This window comes from Muscardinus avellanarius (assembly GCF_963383645.1).
Source record: "Muscardinus avellanarius genome assembly, chromosome: 5".
In the NCBI taxonomy this organism is placed as follows: domain Eukaryota; kingdom Metazoa; phylum Chordata; class Mammalia; order Rodentia; family Gliridae; genus Muscardinus; species Muscardinus avellanarius.
The window spans coordinates 74,001,184-74,013,238 of record NC_137790.1 but is presented as its reverse complement, the minus strand read 5'-3'; the positions used below and the strand labels follow the sequence as shown (position 1 = coordinate 74,013,238).

The 12,055-nt window shown below is 41.2% G+C and overlaps 1 protein-coding gene across 12 annotated transcripts in view; it reads right to left on the bottom strand.

Moving 5' to 3' along the window:
• KALRN (kalirin RhoGEF kinase) overlaps positions 1-12,055 on the bottom strand; it is a gene marked incomplete at both ends in the record, with an annotated part of 686,722 nt that overhangs the window by 322,716 nt on the left and 351,951 nt on the right. The window lies entirely within an intron of this gene.

Sequence of the window (12,055 nt, the reverse complement as noted above, 5' to 3'; positions counted from 1 at the left end):
GTATCTACTTATTGGGGGGAGGCCTCGGGGCCCCGGGAGCCAACAGGCCGGCAGGCAAAACAGGTTTCTGTTGTAGTCTCATCTTTGAGAAGTACTTCATCCTCTAACGAGAGAAAGGGGGTAAATGGAGAACAAGAGATGTTTCATTTACAAGAGACAATTTAAAGAATGAATGAGTGATGACAGAAATAGTCTTATAAACATGTTTTTCCTTTTATATTTAAAAGTTGAAATGTAACATTTTCATGTATTTTAAGTATTCAGATCTGTGAGTTTTGATAATTTTATATACCTAGGTAGCCATCACCCAAAACATAATATAGACTGTGTCCACGGCCCTAGGGGCCCACTCGTGCCCCTCTCCCGTCAGCCGCTGCCCTGCCCACGCCGGGCACCACTTTCTGATTTCTATCATCAGAGTGGGATAGAAATGGAGTATAGTTTGGCCTTTTCTTGGATTTCATATGACTGAGATAATAGAGTATGTAATCTTAAAGGTCTTTTATTTTTCTCGTTTTCCAACATGCGATATTCAAGATCCATCGTCTTGTGTGCATTTCTCGCTACAACAGAGCGTACTCCACTGTACGCGCACACCATTGGCTGACCCACTCTCGGGCTGTTGAGCCTCTGGGTTGCTTCCAGTGAACAGGGAACTATTACAAACAGGGATGATGAGAGCTCTTATGTAAGTAAGCCTTTCTGTGGATACAAGTACGTACTGCTCCTGAGTGGTTATTAAGGAGTGGGGACAGAGGGTGGGTGGGTATTTATAAGCAACTGTCAGAGTTCTTCAAAAGTGACCGTAAATATTTTATGTAATCAGTAGCAATGTACGAGAGTTCCAGTTCCTCCATATCCTCACTACCATCTGACATTATTGTTTCTTTAATGTTAGTCATGCTAGTGAGGGTGGAGTGGTATCTCATCAAGGCTTGCAGCTGCTTTTTCCTGCTGACTGATGATAGTGAGCACATTTTCACATGCTTATTGGCCACTTATATATACACTTTTGTTAAGTGTCTCCTCAAGTCTTTTGCCCATTTTTAGAAAACGGAGCTGTTATCTTTTAATTATAGATTTTAAGAGTCCTTAATATATTTTGGATAAAAATCCTTCATGAGATAATATATTAAAAATAGTCCAAGCCGGGCGTGGTGGCGCATGCTTGTAATCCCACTACTTGAGAGGCTGAGACAGGAGGATCTGGGTTCACAGACAGCCTCAGCTACTTAGTGAGGCCCTTTGCAACTCAGTGAGACCCTGTTTCAAAATAAAGAATAAAATATAGGGCTGGGGCATAGATGAGAGGTAGAATGCCCCTGGGTTCCAACCCCAGTACTGCCAAAAAAATAAAAATAGTCCAAATCACAATTTCTAGTTCATTCCTTGCCTATCAACAATAGGGAATTAGAATAAAACTAATACAGCAAACACAAAAGAAAGATCCTGTCTTTTCTTTCAGTTTTAGTTTTTGTTTTGCTTCCATGTAACTGACTCTACGAAGGTTCCTTTTTGCTGCAGGAAGATCCCAGAGGGGTCCCAAGGCCAGGAATCCATGGAACAGAAGATCTGAGATTGGGGTACTTCACTTGAGAGAGTGAGGCTCGGAGGTATGGTATCTTGGGAATATGATCTAAAGTGGATACAAAATCTGTCCAGGATTCTGTATCTGGCATTTCTATATTATTTCCTCACCTCTCCTTACACTCTATGCAGACACCTTTAAGTAGGCCAGCCAAGTCCCTAATGCAGCCTGAAGAGTGTTAATTTCAAGGGGCGACTCAACAGAGCAGCCTGACTCCTGACGTCGCCGCCCTAGGTCTATGCACTTCACTGTGTCTGACTCTCCTTCCGCAGTTCCCCAGGCACCGATGGCCAGAGCGTTCTATTTGTCTGGCTTCTCTGCTTTAATATTTACTGCCGCTTAAACTATTCTCTAAGTATTTACTGTTTCCTTTCCCAATGTTTCTTCATTGGGCTCCTCTCTGTCTTATATATATGACACCAGGCTGACATATATATATATATATATATATATATATATATATATATATATATATATATATATATATATATATCATGGTATTTTGTTTTCTTTGTAGAACTAGGGATTAAACCCAGGGCCTCACATATGTTAAACAGGCACTCTACCACTGACTGTATCCCCAGTCCCTAACATCTTTTTATTAAGACAGGGACTTGCTAAGCTGTCAAGGCTGGCCTTAAACCTTTGATCCTTCTTCCTCAGCCTCCTGCATAGCTGGGATTACAGGCATGCCACACCATGCCTAATTTAGAGTTAGCTCTGCCCCCACCAGCCTCCTTCCCCAGCTCAGTATCCCTGAAATGCCCTTGTCCCTCTGCCCAGTCAGTTCAAGTCCTGACTGTTCCTCCAAACAAACCCTCTTTTTCAGCACATCCCTAGACCCAGATGCTTTTCTCTGGCTTATCTCATAACATGGTGCATGGGTTCGTTTGTTCAGAGACTGAAAAGCAAAACCCGCAACAGGCGATGAATTTAGGATTTAACTCCATTTGGAGAAAATCTGCTTAGGCCTGAACCACCTGAATGAAGGATGGAACACAAGTTTCCCAGAGGGCACACAGCTTTCCGTCGACCTAGTTTGCTTTCTCCTTCCACTTAATTAGCTCCATCTCAGCCCTTGTCCTGCTCCGTTCACCTCTTGGCTCCCATGGCCCGTCTTCCTGGCTCTCCTGAATTAATTGGAACGTTAGGATATGGTGACCTCTTTGAGATATCGTTTGGCAATATTTCTGTTCTAACAATTGTCTACTCTAGAGGCATAGCAATAAGGGAGATCAGACAAGAAGCAAAAATAAATTGTAGAAAGGGTAAGAGGCAGTAGGAAATTACCAGGCTCACTTTAAAAAGCAGCCCAAGACTTTCCTACCAGATGAGATTCACCAGATCTCATATTCTACTACCAAAAGTTGTCCTGTGGGGGTTGGTTTAGCAGTGCCCTTGGGCTTTGTTCTCAGAGAGCCCTCTCCATTTATTTTCTTAGTCTTTCCCAGTACTTAAACGCAGAGAAAACTTTAGCCCCTCCTCCGCAGTATTCTGTTCTGTACCTGCCCCTCCTTCTCCTCTGCTTCCAGTTTCCAAAGTCTGTTCTCATCCACTTAGCTCTTCATTCTTTCCTGCAAACTTGGAAATCTCACCATGTAGCTCTTTTTTTTTCCCAGATAATTTTTAGATGCTGCTGCTGATCATATCATCGAAGCAGACATTCTGCTCTGAACTGGGCATTTATCATGGGATAAAGAGTGGGGTTGGTACTTGACTAGCCTTAATCCTCAGAGCAACTCTAGGAGGAAATGAACAGAGAGGTCAGGGAGCTTTCCTCATGGTCTCAGAGATAAAGGGAGCAGAGCTGAGCACTCAACTGCCAAGTCTGATGCTCTTAACCATGCTGTTATAGCGATGAGGCTGGTCAAAGCACTGGCTTTGGGGGGCAGCCTTCTTTTTATTATTCTCACATCAGAAAAGTGCCAGTTTCACCAGGCATGGTGGCACGTGCTTGTAATCCCTGTGCTTGGGAGGCAGAGACAGGAGGATCACGCAGGCTTGAAGCCAGCCTCGCTGGTTTAAGAGACCCTGTTTCCAAATAAAAATATAAAATGGGTCTGGGAGTATAGCTCAGAGGTAGAAGGGTTTCCAGGAACCCCAGTACCACCAAAAAGAAGAAAAAAAAAAAAAAGAAAAAAGAAAAGTGCCAGTTTTATCCTTTCTCTGTTTTCTTCAAAACAAACCTCAGTTTTCTTTATATCACCTGAGTATTTTAGAGTAATTATATGTTCTTCCAACAGATCAATAAATTGTGTGTTTGTGGCTTTATATAAAGGTCAGGCATATTTTATCCTCACAATAAAACACACTGCCTTCCACTGATAGGGTATATATTTTTAAAAGTTTAGTAATTTTTTTTTATTGAGTCTACCAGATTTGCAATAGTATAAAGGTAATGTTAAACTGTCCCAAGTTTTCTGGTTCCCCGGAGGCCTTTGTCACCAACAGGACACACATCTGTAATCCAGAGCTGAGTTCTGAACAGAGGGACTAAAGCTGCAGACACACCAGTGTGTCCTGGTCCCTGCCTGGCAGGAGAAAAACACCTTTGGTTTCCACAGCACATTCTCTGCACAAACACTCAGTGATCTCCTGATCTGACTCAAATTAGAGAGAAACAATGAGAAGAGTAAGATGGGATGTTTAGATGCTTAAAATCTGACAGCAAATTTATATGTGTGTGTAATGAGAATGTATTGTGAATACTAGGAACAATGTTGACTCTAGCATATTAAGTGCTAATCAAGTGTCAGGAGCTTTGCTTAATGTTGCATGTGTTAACTTATTAAATCTTCACAACAACCTCATAAGCTGGGAAACATCATTATCATCCTCACTCTTCAGATGGGAAAACTGAGATTTCAAGAGCTTAAGCAGCTTGCCTGTGGCTGCACAAAAGGTAGTGAAACACATTTAAACCCAGACAGTCCAACTCACAACACTGCATATTCAAATATGGTACAATATTGCTCTTCAGGAAATGGTGGTATATGAATTAAGCAACAATACACGTTATATAGAGGACGGTCCAATCCCATCCCAAATAACAGTGGAGGGGAATGATCATGGCATTTGATTGTAAAGAGATGCTACTTCACTGCATAGGCTACTGATGGCAAAATGAGCATATTTCTGTTTTATGTTAGTATTAAGATGAGAAAAATTAAAGCTAGATATTTTCCACTGGCCTACAAATGCTAGCTGACAGGACAAGGTGTATTGCAGCTCAAGAGACTTTCATTGCACGGGAAGAGCTACTTTACTCATAATAGGTTTGTGTGTTGACACAGGTTACCACTGTGAAATTAAACTGTCCCCGTCATTTACTCTTCTTGTCCAGTACAGTGTTAAGTTCTTTTATCTTAATTATCTTATAAAACGGTGAGTTTAGTGAGTCCTAAAACCAGATTATTTTGAAGGTATCATAGCATTTCTTTCTATTCCAGAAATACATATAATCTATCAGAAGAGTCAAAATACTAATTTAAATAGCTATATAAACACCTTTGGAGGTATTGCAAGGCTTTTCTGGGAAAGGACTTGGCAGTAAAAAAAAAAAATCCCTTCTGGTTGTTTAAAATTTTGGGCAAAATTATATAAGAACACATTGCAACACGTTGTAACTGATGAGTCCTGGTGTTCAAGTACCTAATTTCTATTCCAATTGGATCCTTTGGATAATTGGATAATTTTGATGGCCAATTTCACATTCTTTTCTTCCTTAGCATTATGATTAAAACTGTGGTCTCTGACAGAATCATGGCTTGTTGATTAAGAGGATTGGAGGAGACCCTGAGTAGGAATTCCATCCATACCTTTGTCTCTTATCAACTTGAGACTGTGTAACTCTGTTCTGCTTTCCAAAGCTCTCCAGTTTTTTGAAGAGCTCCCAACACACACTGCTCACTCATTCCAGTACCTAGCAATGCTTGAGTATCAAAATGTTCTTTTTTTCTATAAGCTGTAGCTTACATCTATTCCCTTTTACGGCATCCTTACCAGAAAGAAAGAACGCACACCATTGCACCTTAATATTGGTACCTGAGGTCAGCCTCAGACCCTGCCCAACACAAAGTGACCCCAAAGTTGCCATCAGAGGTCTTTGATAATTTAATGAAAACTGATGACTTGCCAGAATACCAAGGCTGTATGAATAAGTCTGTTGTTGTTTTAAAGGAAAGATGACAAAGGAGATTTCCCAAAGATTCTTAAATGAGGTTTATACAAATTTATAAGATACTATTAAATATTTATGAGAAATGTGCTTTAATTCATTGTGTTTATTCTGTACTTCCTTCCCAAGGATCTGAGATACACTGAGAAAATGCTATAGTGATCACTAAGAAAAACACATATAGATGATCTCAAACAGATCTTATTTTTCTAAATAGAGTTACCATGTTGGTGTTTTGAGGAAAGACTCTGCAGAGTCTCACAACATATCTATGGAATAGAATAATAATAGGTGATGGAATTGGATGAGATGATGAAGCCCTGAGAGGGTTAAGCCGACAGAGGCTGTGCAGGCCGGTGGCTGTGTCACTGTGGAAGAACCTTCAGTGAAACACCACAGGGCCTTGCTGACCTGGCCCACTTGTCAAACAGCAGGGCCTTCACAGTGATATTAAATTAGATTGAAATATTTCATAGGCCAAAGAATTATGGGAAAAAGTAAAATTTAAAAGCTATCACTAGTTTTTTTTTTTTTTTTTAAGTGCCAGTGTATAAGATGCGCTTACCTTAAAAAAACAAAACTCACATGCAGCTAATCAAGACAGGGCATGAGGTCACTGAAAAGGCTTCTTCTCCTGGGCCTTATCTGGAGATGCCAGAGTCCTGGCCAGGATACACCCAGGGTGTGTGTGTGTTTGTGTGTGTGTGTGTGTGTGTGTGTGTTGGCAGTGCTAACAAGAGTTCCTCAGCAGGGGGTGACTGAGAGTACCTAGAGACCAGGCTCATCCAGGAGGTAAATAAATTGGAGATGCGTACCATACAGTTTCAGCATTTTTAGAGTTGGAGGAGACTATAGGAATAACTCATACAATCTTATCATTTTCAGAAAAAGAGAAAGAGACCCATAATAAACATTTTCAAAGCTTCCAAATAAAAGATAGGGCAGATTTACTTCAGTTTCTATTCTTGGTATTTGTTTTTCCCCAGAGACAGAACAAGGACCAATGTGTGAAAGAGTTGAGTTTTGGGTTCAGTACATTAATGAAATTATGTTTCTTTTCCCCTCTTCCCAATCCCTGCTTCTGGGCTCTGGAGAAACTCTGGAAGAGGCTGGATGGCATCATCCAGGAATGCCAAAAGCCAGTCACTGACTTTTGCCTGTGCTCCAGGTGTAATCTCATCAAGAAATCTTCACGGGCAGCCTGACCAGGCCAGGTGTCCTTGTTCAATGTTCCCAGCAAAGTATGAGCCTCCCTATCATAGAACTATCACACTGCCTGATGACGTGCTTCTCCCCAGCTGGCCCCGATGGCAGGGCCACTGTATCCTCAATGCTCGGGGTAGTCACTGGGACATTCTCATTCTGATATAGCATGCTCAGGGCTTCTGCATAAATCAGCTGAAGAGTAGAGCCCACAGTCAGCTTCCCCTTCTCTAGGCACAAGTTTCCTCCTTGGGGACCACTTTTTCCTAGGCTCTGCCCAGCCCAAGGCATCCAAATGGGAACCCCATACTTTGGAATTGGCTATATCATTCCTTACTCAGGTTAATTACTCAGACAAACTTTCAGGTGCACGGAGCAAATTTTGCTTGTAATTACAGAGTGATACGTTTTTTTAAAAGACCATAGATGTGAGGTGGGTGTGGTAGTGTACTCCTGTAATCCCAGTACTTGGAAGGCTGAGACAGGAAGATAGCAGATTGGAAGTCAGGGTAATTTAGTGAGACCATGTTTTAAAAAAATTTAGAAATGGGGGTAAAACTTGGACGTAGAATGTTGCTGGGTTCAGTCCCCGGTAACATACATACATACATACATACACATATACACATCACATATGTAGCCCACATCTTCATAAAGTCCCTTGTCTAGAGAATCTTTCATGGTGTCATTTTGAGTACTCTTCAATGAATGTGAGGATATTTACCTCAGGATTACTCAAGATTATTGAAGCCGGGCTTGGTGGCGCACGCTTGTAATCCCCGCGCTTGGGAGGCGGAGACAGGAGGATTGTGCAGTTTCAAAGCCAGCCATGCTGGCTTAAGAGACCCTGTTTCCAAATTTTAAAAATATAAAAAATAGGTCTGGGAGTGTAGCCCAGGTAGAAGGGCTTCCAGGAACCCCAGTACCACCAAAAAAAAAAAAAAAAAAAAGATTATTGAACCAGATTCATCAATAATAGAAAAATTGTATCTATATAAATATGCATCTATCTCTGTGCTTATATATTATTCACATACATTTTATCAGGCCAATGAAAAATAAGGTTTCCCTAGACTTTCCTTGTAGACTAGTTCTCTAGTCTACATCTCACTCTGACCACAGGACAGATGTTTTTGTGCTGTGGGTGGCAGGACGGGGCTTCTCTGGGGGGCCGGGAGGCACAGTCCAGAGGGGCCGGCCCACCTGCGCCCTGCAGCCAGCTCAGCTCAAATCATTGTGCTTTTCATGTTCCCCACCAAATGGATTTATCTGTTATTCAGCTTAAACTAATCAGCCTTTACAAAAAGACACACAGCTTAACAAGTTTTCTACAAAGACACTAAAGTATGAAGATAATACTAATCATGAAAGCAAAGGACAACTTTGAACACTTTCACCCCTAATATGAGGTAAAGAAGCAATGACAACTGAACCAGATCTGTCGGGAAGCAGGCGAAAAATAATCGGAAATTATTAGAAGGGTTATTTGAAATCTGTAATCACAACTCCTAACGAAAAAGCCCAACTTTTGTTAGACTATTAGCCAGTGATAGGATATTTTATGATTTATAAACTAATAAATATACATGGGCTACAAATTAAAATATATATGGAGAGGGTACATGATCAAAAACAACTGGAGACTATTAGCATATTCTTGCTTCTTTTTTATTTTTCCAGTACTAGGCATTGAACCCAGGGCACTCTACCTCTGAGCTACACCCCCATTCCCTTTTTGTTTTTTTCCATTCTTTATTTTGAAACAAGTTTTCACTAAGTTGTGGAGGGTCTCACTAAGTAGCTGAGGCTGACTGTTAACCTGTAATTCTCCTGTCTCAGTCTACCAAGTACTGGGATTACAAGTGTGCACCACCATGCCCGACTTATATTCTTGCTTCTAAAAGTATTTTTATTTCTTTCTGATCATTCTAATTACAGAAAACTTAGAAATGCAAGAAAGCATCAAAAATTTGAAAACACCCTTACCACCAGAAAATAAACAACACTAGCCTTTGGTGAAATGTTTCTTATAACATGACTTAGTATAAAGCATCTTTCAGAGAGGGAGGCTGAACCTATAGAAAAAAAAAAACCCAAAACTCTGTAAGACATCATGCTTCACCCTGGGTCACTTTGCCTGGTATGCAGGCAGGCTAAGAAGATATGTCAGGAATGCAGCCACAATCTTGGGTTTGAACATCTGCCTAATGAACTTGGGGTCCATTTCAGTTTATTGTAGGGGTGTCCTATAATCTAATTTCAGGCTATAATGTGGAAGCCATATGTACCCTGACTGTTGATTGAAAGGACATTGGCACAACAACTCATGTGCTATCCTAATTTTAAAACTAATTGTCTCGCCAGGCGTGGTGGCGAACGCTTGTAATCTCCATGCTTGGGAGGCGGAGACAGGAGGATCGTGCAGGTTCAAAGCCAGCCGCGCTGGCTTAAGAGACCCTGTTTCAAAACTATAAAATAGGTCTGGGAGTGTAGCCCGGAGGTAGAAGGGCTTCCAGGAACCCCAGTACCACAAACAAACAAACAAACAAACAAAAACCACTAATTGGCTCATTTCAACCATCAGTGATAAGATGGAGGAGGCACACTTAGATTCCCAGATGTCAGGGTCCTAGGCCTGCTCTGGCTTTCAGTAATCCCTAGGAATTTGAAGTATGTCCCTCAAATGCCTTCCTTTAGGAACGGAACCACAGCTATAGGTCTTGCAAGCGTGGACAGACACTATCCTGGCTTATGTCAGCTCTGACGTGGCCCTCATTACAGAAACCACCCTCAGTTTCACGCTCCAAAGTTTCTCTAAGCATTTTCTCTTCATCCTCACAGTGAAGCATAGCTGGTATTTGAAATAATCTCATCACCCTCAAAAATAACTTCTAACAATCTGAGTTGAAGCAGAGCTTTGACATAGGTCTGGCGGGATTTCCATTCCTGTCTAAGATTAGATGCAACATTTTCCCCCAGCTTTGGGGCTCCTCCTACATGGGGTACTGACCCCTTCAAAACCTGGATGCCAGCGGCTACCCGAGAGGATGTATGATCAAATCACTACTTTTATCTCATGATGTCAGACCGTTGCACTACTTCTCCTCATTTGCTGTACTGCATATCGTGTTGTCCAAGTTCCTGTCCAGTACTCCGGCTGGGAAGGAGAATTTTCATACATAGGAAGGCTGAAGAATGCAAATCCAGCAATTTAAATATCAAGCTTCTCTAAAGCAACATTCAACTAGGATCTAACTTTAAAGAACTTGATTTATACTCGTATCTTTAAAGGCTGGTTTCTGCATATTCTTTGGATTGTATTTCCAAAGCAAAGCTGGATTTGATGGAATCACTGCAGGCAAATGCATCCCGGTGCACCCCAGCTGACGTCAAGGGTCGCCCCTGTCACAGTGAAGCTCATTGACTCACTCTGGCCCTAAACCTGCAACCCTGGCCTCCAAACCACAGCATCCTAATCAAAGAAAATGGAAACACCTGACCTTCAGGTTGTTTTCTTCCCCTTAACTATTTTTTTATGTGAACCTGGAATGAAGGGAGAGTAAATAAACAGTACACCAGCAAAATCACCTCACATGCTAACACAATTCCCCCCAGGGATATTTTCATGCCCAGCAGGTGAGATGGAGCTGAGCAAGGATTGTGGGAGTGCCTGGGGCCGACACCACATTAATCAAGTGTAACTTCATTTCTGTAAGTCTCATTCTCAATTACAAAGAATAATGACTCACACCTCTTTCCTCCCTTTACTACTCTATGACCTTCACATGCACCCTTCATTGCATGCCAATATCTTTATTTTTCCACTGGCATTTTAGTTGGTTTTCCAAAATATGTTTTTGGGTTGTTTTGCGGGGCTGGGGATGGAACCCAGGGGCATTTGACCTCCGAGCTACACCCCCAGCCCTACTTTTTATTCTTTATTTTGAAATAGGGTCTCACTAGGTTGCGTAGGGCCTTGCTAAGTAGCTGAGGCTGTCCGCGAACTACGATCCTCCGGTCTCAACCTCCCAAATGCTGGATTACAAGTGTGCACCACCACGCCTGGCTCAAAATATGTTTTAATACTATTTGCCACCTGAAAACCTTTTGAGTATAGATTCAAAATAAAAAGCATAAATAAATTTGCCTAGTTATAGAATCAGTTGGAAAGATAATTAAGATCTATATTTACAGGCTTATTTTTTCCTTTGTTTCAGAAACTGTACAGGATGCACCTATTAGAACTTAAAGTTGTGTGTGTGTGTGCATGTGTGTGGTTGTACGAGAGATAGACAGACAGATTGACTCAGGATAGAGCCCAAAGGTGCTCTGCCATTGAGCTAGATCCACAGCCCTCTTTACATATTTTTATTTCAAGATAGGGTGTCTCCAAATTTCTGAGGTTGGCCTTGAACTTATAATCGTATCCTGCCTCAGCCTCCCAAGTTGCTGGATTACAGGGATGTGCCACTATATCTAGCCCTCAGTTGTGCTCATAAGGAAGAAAACTCATAAGAGAATAAGGGTTAGGAAAATTGATAACTTAAACACTGACTTTCTTTTATATTTCATATGCTCAAATAAACATTTTTGGTCTAGGACTAAAGAAAAGAACATCTGTTGCTATAACAGTCTTCTGTTCCAGAGTGGGATTAGGATTAGGATGCTATAGTTTTGACATTTAAGAAAATAAATGATTTCCCTTCCCAAAGTTCCATGAATGTTTCTACAGATACAGTTGGGAAAATGGTTCCCATAAACTCAAAGTCCCAACTCTAGGAAGATGTTTAGAATGCCAAGTAAATTTAGAAGGAAATAGCAGGTGGAGGCTTGGTTTTCTTTCCTAACATACCAGTTAGGGGCAAAGAGAAGACGGTGTCTTTAATTTAATCCCTTATCATCCTTGAAAAGGGAAAGGCGTCATCTGTGTCGCATACTCTTTGTACCCTAGAAACTCTATTGGCCTGTTTTTAGTTGCTGCCTCAAAAAGAAAAATAATAAAAAGTGGAAATTATGTGGAGCAGACATTATTGATACCGAAAAGGTGACATAAATATACCAGTGTATGATTGCAACCTTCCAAAAGT